Source organism: Alligator mississippiensis, chromosome 1 (genome assembly GCF_030867095.1).
Source record: "Alligator mississippiensis isolate rAllMis1 chromosome 1, rAllMis1, whole genome shotgun sequence".
NCBI classification, from domain to species: domain Eukaryota; kingdom Metazoa; phylum Chordata; order Crocodylia; family Alligatoridae; genus Alligator; species Alligator mississippiensis.
This window is the reverse complement of record NC_081824.1, coordinates 261,902,904-261,910,196: the sequence shown is the minus strand read 5'-3', so window position 1 is coordinate 261,910,196 and position 7,293 is coordinate 261,902,904.

The following is a 7,293-nucleotide window of genomic DNA, read 5'->3' as shown; positions in this document are numbered from 1 at the left end:
AGCATGTTTTTAACTATATTGTAAGATCCTCAGGGCAAGATTGATCAACTCCCTATGTGTTTCTAGTGTAGGCATTGCACCCCGATCCTGAATGAGGCTTTTGGAAGCTACTGACGTAGAAGAATAAATATCCATAATAATTGCTGCTGTTTCTAAGTCCATTGTGAAATTGTAGTTAGTGGGCGCATCTACACATATGCTGCACTGCACAGTTGTTACTGCTAAAGCAACTACTAAATGACTGAGCAGTAGCTGCTGGTATTGTGAGGTCCTGGTGCTGCACAGGTCATTTCCAATCTTACTGCACAGAAATTCTATCCTGGGCAGAAATATCAGCTTTCTCGCTTAATACATGCACCCTTATTTTGGGGGGTTCTTTTCTTTTCTTTTCTTTTCTCATTTTTATTTGGGCAAGTAAGCATGTTGTATACAAAAAATATGGTATTTCCCGCTTGCTCCCTTTCCCCACCCTCCTCCACTCCCCTCCCCTCTTCCTAGAACTTTCTCCTGCTAGGACATAAGAGAGGTGATTTGCTTAGCCATGTTTCCAAATATGGGATTTCTGGCACGTAGGACATAGCTTCCTCTAATCTGTATCCCATGCTTTTTGTCATATTTTTGCTTTTGTATCTTGTCATATATTTGTAGCTGGAACTCTGACAATACAAGTCCTCTAGCTAGCTATTTTAAACCTCTTTTAAGTTAATTTTAGACCTTGAGGCTCTTTGTTGCTGGTGTGTATTTAAAACTATAATTTGGATTTATTTCAGAAATTATGTTTTCAAGTTCTCACCAGTTCACTTAGTTGTGAAGTCTAAAACAGTTCACTTGTGCATCCTCCTTTCTCCCTTGCAGTTCTAATTTTAAATCCTTTGTGTTCCATGTTTTCTTTCAGGCAAAGTTGTTCAGCCAATGCCTTTTTATACTGGCTCTGTTTTTCTGTATCACTTAATAGCATGTGTTCAGCTAAATATCTGTTATATCTGGTTAGAAAATAGAGATTTCCTGTTGTGAAAATATAAATTGTGATCTTGGAATAGTTTTTTGCCTGGTGTTGGGGGAAAAAACATACTTAGAACTTTTCAAGGAATATAAATTCTGGGAATGTCAAAACCAAAATGTTATTGGAAAATGTCAAAATATTTTTGTTCTGATACATTCAAAGTTGTTTTAAAAATTTCAACCTGTTCTGATGATTGATTGCATTACTTCAGGCAGCAAAGGAAAGAAAGGAGATCAGGTGTCTTAGGCAAGACCAGTACATAGAGAAATCTTGAATTGAAAAGTGAAAATTAGACAAAAAATACATGTACATGTACACATTTTTGTCTAACCCATGTACATAATATCTTCCATATGTTGTATATCACAGAATCCAAATTAGTTTGAGTTATGATTTTTTTGTTGAAAAAAGTAATTGAAATAGTACTCAATTTCATGGTTGTTGTTTTTTAAATTTTGATAAACCTTCATTTTGACTGGCTCTAAATGCAGTAGATTTAGCCAAATAATTCAGAATTTAACCAAATACATTAAAAAAATGTTATTTCGCATGAAGGAGTGACCATTTATTCCCCTTGAACTTGTGTGCTTGAAGGGTGTCACTTTGCCTGGGTAGTTTCTTAGTTTCATAGTTGGTAGGGTTGGAAGGGACCTGAGCAGATCATCAAGTCCAACCCCCTGCCTTGGGCAGGAAACAGTTCTGGGGCCAGACTACCCCGGCTAGGTGATTATCTATCCTCCTTTTGAGGACCCCCAGGGTAGGAGAAAGCATCACTTCCCTTGGAAGTTGGTTCCAGATCCTAGCTGCCCTGACTGTGAAGTAGCGCCTCCTGATGTCTAGCTTGAATCTACTCTCAGTCAATTTATGGCCGTTATTCCTTGTTACCCCTGGTAGTGCTCAGGGGAACAGGGACTCTCCCATTGCCTGCTGGTCCCCCTTGGCCAGTTTATAGATGGCCACCAGATCCCCCCTCAGCCTTCTCTTGTGGAGGCTGAACAGGTTCAGGTCCCTTAGCCTCTCCTCATAGGGCCTGCCCTGCTGCCCCCGATCATGCAGGTGGCCCTCCTCTGAACCCTCTCAATGCTGTCCACATCTCTCCTGAAGTGTGGCGCCCAGAACTGGACGCAGTACTCCAACTGCGGCCTGACCAAAGTCGCATAGAGGGGGAGGATCACCTCATTCGACCTGCTCGTGATGCATCTCTGGATGCGTGACAAGGTGTGGTTAGCCTTCCTGACCGTATCCTTACATTGGTGGCCCACGTTCATCTTGGAATCAATAATGACTCCAAGATCCTTTTCTGCCTCTGTGCTGACGAGAAGGGAGTTCCCCAGCCTGTAGGTATGCTGCTGCTTCTTCCTCCCCCCGTGCAGTACCTTGCACTTGTCAGTATTGAAACCCATCCTGTTCTCATCTGCCTACCCCTGTAACCTGTCCAGATCTAGTTGCATCCTGTCCCTCTCCTCCAGCGTGCCCACTTTTCCCCACACTTTAGTGTCACCCGCAAATTTGAACAAGGTGCTTTTCACCCCCTTGTCCAAGTCGCTGATGAAGATGTTGAACAGTGTGTGCCCGAGGACTGAGCCCTGGGGACCCCACTGCCCACATCACTCCAGGTTGAAAAAAACCCGTCCATCACCACTCTCTGGGTGCGGCCCTCCAGCCAATTTGTGACCCATTTGACTGTGTAGGCATTGGCACCAAAGTTGCCTAATTTTTTAATGAGAATGAGGTGAGAGACTATGTCGAAGGCCTTCCTAAAGTCCAGAAAGACTACATCCACCGTGACACCTGCGTCCAAGGATTTTGTGACCTGGTCGTATAAAGCCACCAGATTGGTCTGTCAGGACCTGCCTCTAATGAACCCATGTTGATTGCCCCTAAGCATAATCTCCCCTGCTGGTCCCTTGCAGATGTGCTCCTGGATAATTTTCTCAGGTATTTAGCTGATGGTGTAGACTTGGTAGCACAGAGCAGCATGGCCTTAATAAAAGAATACTGGAGATGGATTTGATTCCAGATCCCCAGTCCTGCACCTTAATGACAATGCTGTTCTTTTTAACTCTCTGCTGTGACTGTGCAGGTCTCTTTAATCTGTCTAGTCACTTATGTGCCTGTGCATCACCATGGATTGGGTTTTGCTATAGGCTCCTGCTACATTTAGCTCTGAACCATCTTAAATGAAATGACTTCTGAGCAGCTTTCTTGATTAAGGTATTTGGTTGAATAAATAATGCAGTGGACTTTGCAGAGAGGAAAAAATACATCAAATGAAGCTGTAACTGTTAAGAGGACAGGTTTTCAACATTGTGCTTGATTTTATGGATTATTTAATAGAAACAGCTCTAATCACAATGGTGCGTAATGTTTTCATTTTGCATAATAGCATTTACTTTGATCTTTTTGTTACTGTTCTTAGCAAGCTACTATGATATTTAGCCTACAGTATGTTTCGGTTAATGGACAAGCTAATGAGGACAGTAAGCATTTATTTCCCCCTCATTACTTCTGGGGGAAAAAAAACCCCATTAAGTTCAGGTTCTAAGTATGTTTTAATTCTTTTATTCTTATAAAACATTATTTCTTTTTCCAAGCAACACAGAAGTGGCAAGCTTCACTTCTGGTACAGTCACCACCTGTTAGGCTAAGTACAGGCAGTCAAAAAGCCTGTGGCTGAATCTCTTCAATCTTTGCAGTTAGTCTAAACTGCATAGACTGAACCAATAAGCAAGTGAACAGACATTCACTTTTGATTTCAGAAATGCAGCCACATGCCTGTGGTGGTCCAGGCTAGAAGCCAGGGGGCACTAGAGCACACCTCCCTGCTTGGCTGGAGCAGAAAGCTTGGGCAAAGGCTAGCCTACTGTGACAGGCCCATACCCCGACCCCCACGCTGTAGCCATGGTAGCCAGGCCGCAATCCAAATGGCCAGCACCACGTGGCTAGAAACGAAGCTGCTGGTTGGCCCAGAAGCTGTGGGCTCAAAATGGGCCCAGCAGCTGGAGAGGTGGTAAGATTCATCTGGGAGCCAGAAACGGAGCCGCATGTTCACCCCACTGCTGGGAGAGGTCCTGCACTTCTCCTGCCAGCTGGTGTGCCCAGGAGAACATTGCAACTGCACGCTGTGGAGGAAGTGGCTGGGAAAGACTCCAGTGCATCCCCAACAGCCAGCTGGAGGTCAGCCGCATTTCCCAGGTCTGAAAGCAGCAACTTCCTGTCATCCCATGCACAGATGTGGGGCCTGCTCCCCCCAGGAGGCCTACACTTGCTGGCAGCACTGGGAGGGCAGCTGTGGGGGGCTGCAGCAAATTTTGGGGTGACAGCAGCCCCCCTTCCATCGCTGCAGCCTACCCTGAGTGCTGGGGAGAGTCCGGTGGTTCCTGTGCTGCAGTACAAGGAGTGGCGGATGCTGTCTGCCTGCAGCTGCTGGGCTGCGCTGCGCTGTGCCAGGGGATTTGGGGCATGATTCAACCCAGCAGCTGCAGACAGGTGGCATCTGCTGCTCCCAGGGCTGCAGCAGGGGTGGCAACAGGCTCTTCCCAGTGCTCAGTGGCAGTGCTGGGAGGGCCGGTTGAGCTCTGTGGGACTGGCAGAGCCACTCGCAGTGCAGTCTTGGCTGTCTGCTACCTTGCGCTGCCAGGCTTAGTTCCTTGGGGCCACAGAGCCTCTCACCACCAGGTTGTGCTTGCCAGGGCTATGCTCGGAGCCAGGGCTGTGCTCAGAGTGGCCCCACCACTGGCTCTCCTGCCACTGGGCTGAGCTCTGTGGGTCTGGTAGAGCTGCTTGGAGCGCAGCCCTGGCTTTCCCCCACCTCCCACTACCGGGCTGCACTCTGAGCAGCTCCACCAGCCCCACGGAGCTGAGTCTGGTGACAGGAGGTGGGGGAGAGCCACTGGCCAGGGCTGTGCTTGGAGCCAGGGCTGCACTCCAAGTGGCTCCACCACTGGCTTTCCTGCCACTGGGCTGAGCTCTGTAGGGAAGACCCTGGCACAGCCCCCCAGCCCAAAGCCCTCCTGCTGCAGTTGGTGCTGGTGGCCCCCTGGGAAGAGTTGGGGGAAGCGATCAGAGAGCTGGGGACCTGAACGTTTTCCCAGTCCCCGGTTCGATTCCTCCAACTCTTCCTGGTGGGCATGAGCCCCCAGATCTTCCTGCTGGGTTTCAGCAGGCTGCTGCTGCAGTTTCAGTGATAGCCTACTAAAACCCTGCGCACAGACTGGGGGCTTGTGCCCCCTGGGAAGAGCTGGGGAAACGATCAGAGAGCTGGGGAATCGAACAGGGACAGGGAGCTAGATGTCAAAATCAGAGAGTAGTCCTTCCCCCCCTCTTCCCCCTCCCTCTCTTTAGTTTCTGTTTAGCTGCAGCAAGCCTGGCTTCAAAACTTGAAACTTTTGAAACATTTCAAGTAATTTTGTTTTGTTTCAAAGCAAAGCATTTTGTTTCAAAACAAAACATTTTGTTTTGTTTTGATTTTGCTGTTTCTAGCTCAAAATGTGTCAAAACAGCTTCAAAACGAAACACGCATCAAAATTTTGTGCGCCCCTAGTAAATAACTGTGTGCCGGCATTACTGCATAATAACTCTAGGTACTGCACATTTAGTTAGTGCTAAACTAAACACACAGTATCTAAAGTGCATTAATGAATGTGTAGATACAGCCTGTGTGCGTTTGCCCAATGTGCGTAGTGTTAGTGAAGGTCCAAGGGACTGATTTCCTATGTATGTTATTAGTGTGGCTGGTGAGTGCCTGGGTGATGGCTGCTTTGTTTTTTGAGTGGTTGGAGGAGCAGCCAGTGTATTGTGTGGCTGCAGCAAGTGCTGATGCTGTAGCAGAGCTGAGCTGGATATTGCTCTCCAGCACCCTTTTTGTTGTTGTTGTTTATATTGTTAGATTATGTTTTTGTTGTTGATATTGATTATTGTTGGTATACATTGTCATTGTTGAATATATCAATTGTTATTACCCCTCAATTGTCTCATTGTCTTTGATAATTGAATTAATTATTACATTATGTCAAGTTAGGGCCAGGCTGCAGGCCAACAACCTGAGGAGAGCAAGCTTCCACCCCTTTTATCAAGCTGTTCCTTGATTGGGATTAATGGCCCCATTAATTAATTAAGAATTTGTGCCTCAACACTCAGGAGTGGGCTGCTTGGAAGGGGGGCGGGGAGGGGAATGTTGCCCTGCCCACTGCCCAAGCTGGGCTCTTTTTGGTTGAGTTTCTTCTTTTGTGTTGTTATTGTGTTGTTCTTTTCGGCAAGCCAAACTAATAGCAGCACCTCTTCCGACAGCCTCACCTCTGAAAAAGGAAACTATGGTGGTGACAGGACACTGCCAGAAACTATTGGAACACCCAAGTAGAAAGGGGTGGGGTATAGGGGAGGAGTCCAACAGAAAATGTGCCAAGATAGTCACCCCTGGACATCAAGGGAAGCACTGAGCACTGCCTCCGGAGGTATATTAGCAATAACAAGTCATGGTGAGTGATTAGGTCCAGGTGCAATGAAAGGTGGCAGGGCAGGCTGCTGTTTGGCAGGCATAGGCTTGTCACACCCACCTACCCTGTGATGGGGAGTTTATGCGGGAGGTGCAAAGCATCCTGGGATGCTGGGGGACTGTGAGTTAGCTTTAATCTGGAGTGGAACTGGGACAGAAGTTGAATAAAGCAATTTAACCTGAATCGGGTCAGTCCACTACTACAGCCATCCAGGTTTATCTTAAACAGGTTTATCTTTAACCACTTTTGGCGATTTTGAGAGTGGTTTATGTGCACTGAACTTCTGTGGTGTAACAGATTTGAACCAGTTTCCAATCACTGAAACTGGTTTGTGTGTAAGTTTTGTCCCTAGGCTTAGTAACAATATGGCTGTGCTTTGGTGCTGTGCTGCTCCTTAGAGGCTGTTGCTGTTATAGAGAGTGTCATCTGCAAAAATGGCATTTAAAATATTTCCAGGGGAAATCTTGTCGGTAAGAGGTTGTCACTTACCACGTATTGCTGCACGTAAGCATTGTCTACCATGCATGTCTTGAATTTCACCTCAAAGCCTTATGGTCACAGGGCTGTCATGAAGAACTGTGACTGGCAAAATCATTGGTGTAGCTGGGCAGAAGGTTCAATAGGGGAAGGTTTTCATACCAGTTTCAAAGGAATGGAAACAAGGATGTCAAGTAAGTGACCATGCAAAACAAAGCAGTCTACTTTATTAGCCAGGATTTCCCCCCGTCCCTCCTCCCATTATTCAATCTTGCCACTGTTGGAAACAGGATACTGGGCTAGATGGACCATTAGTTT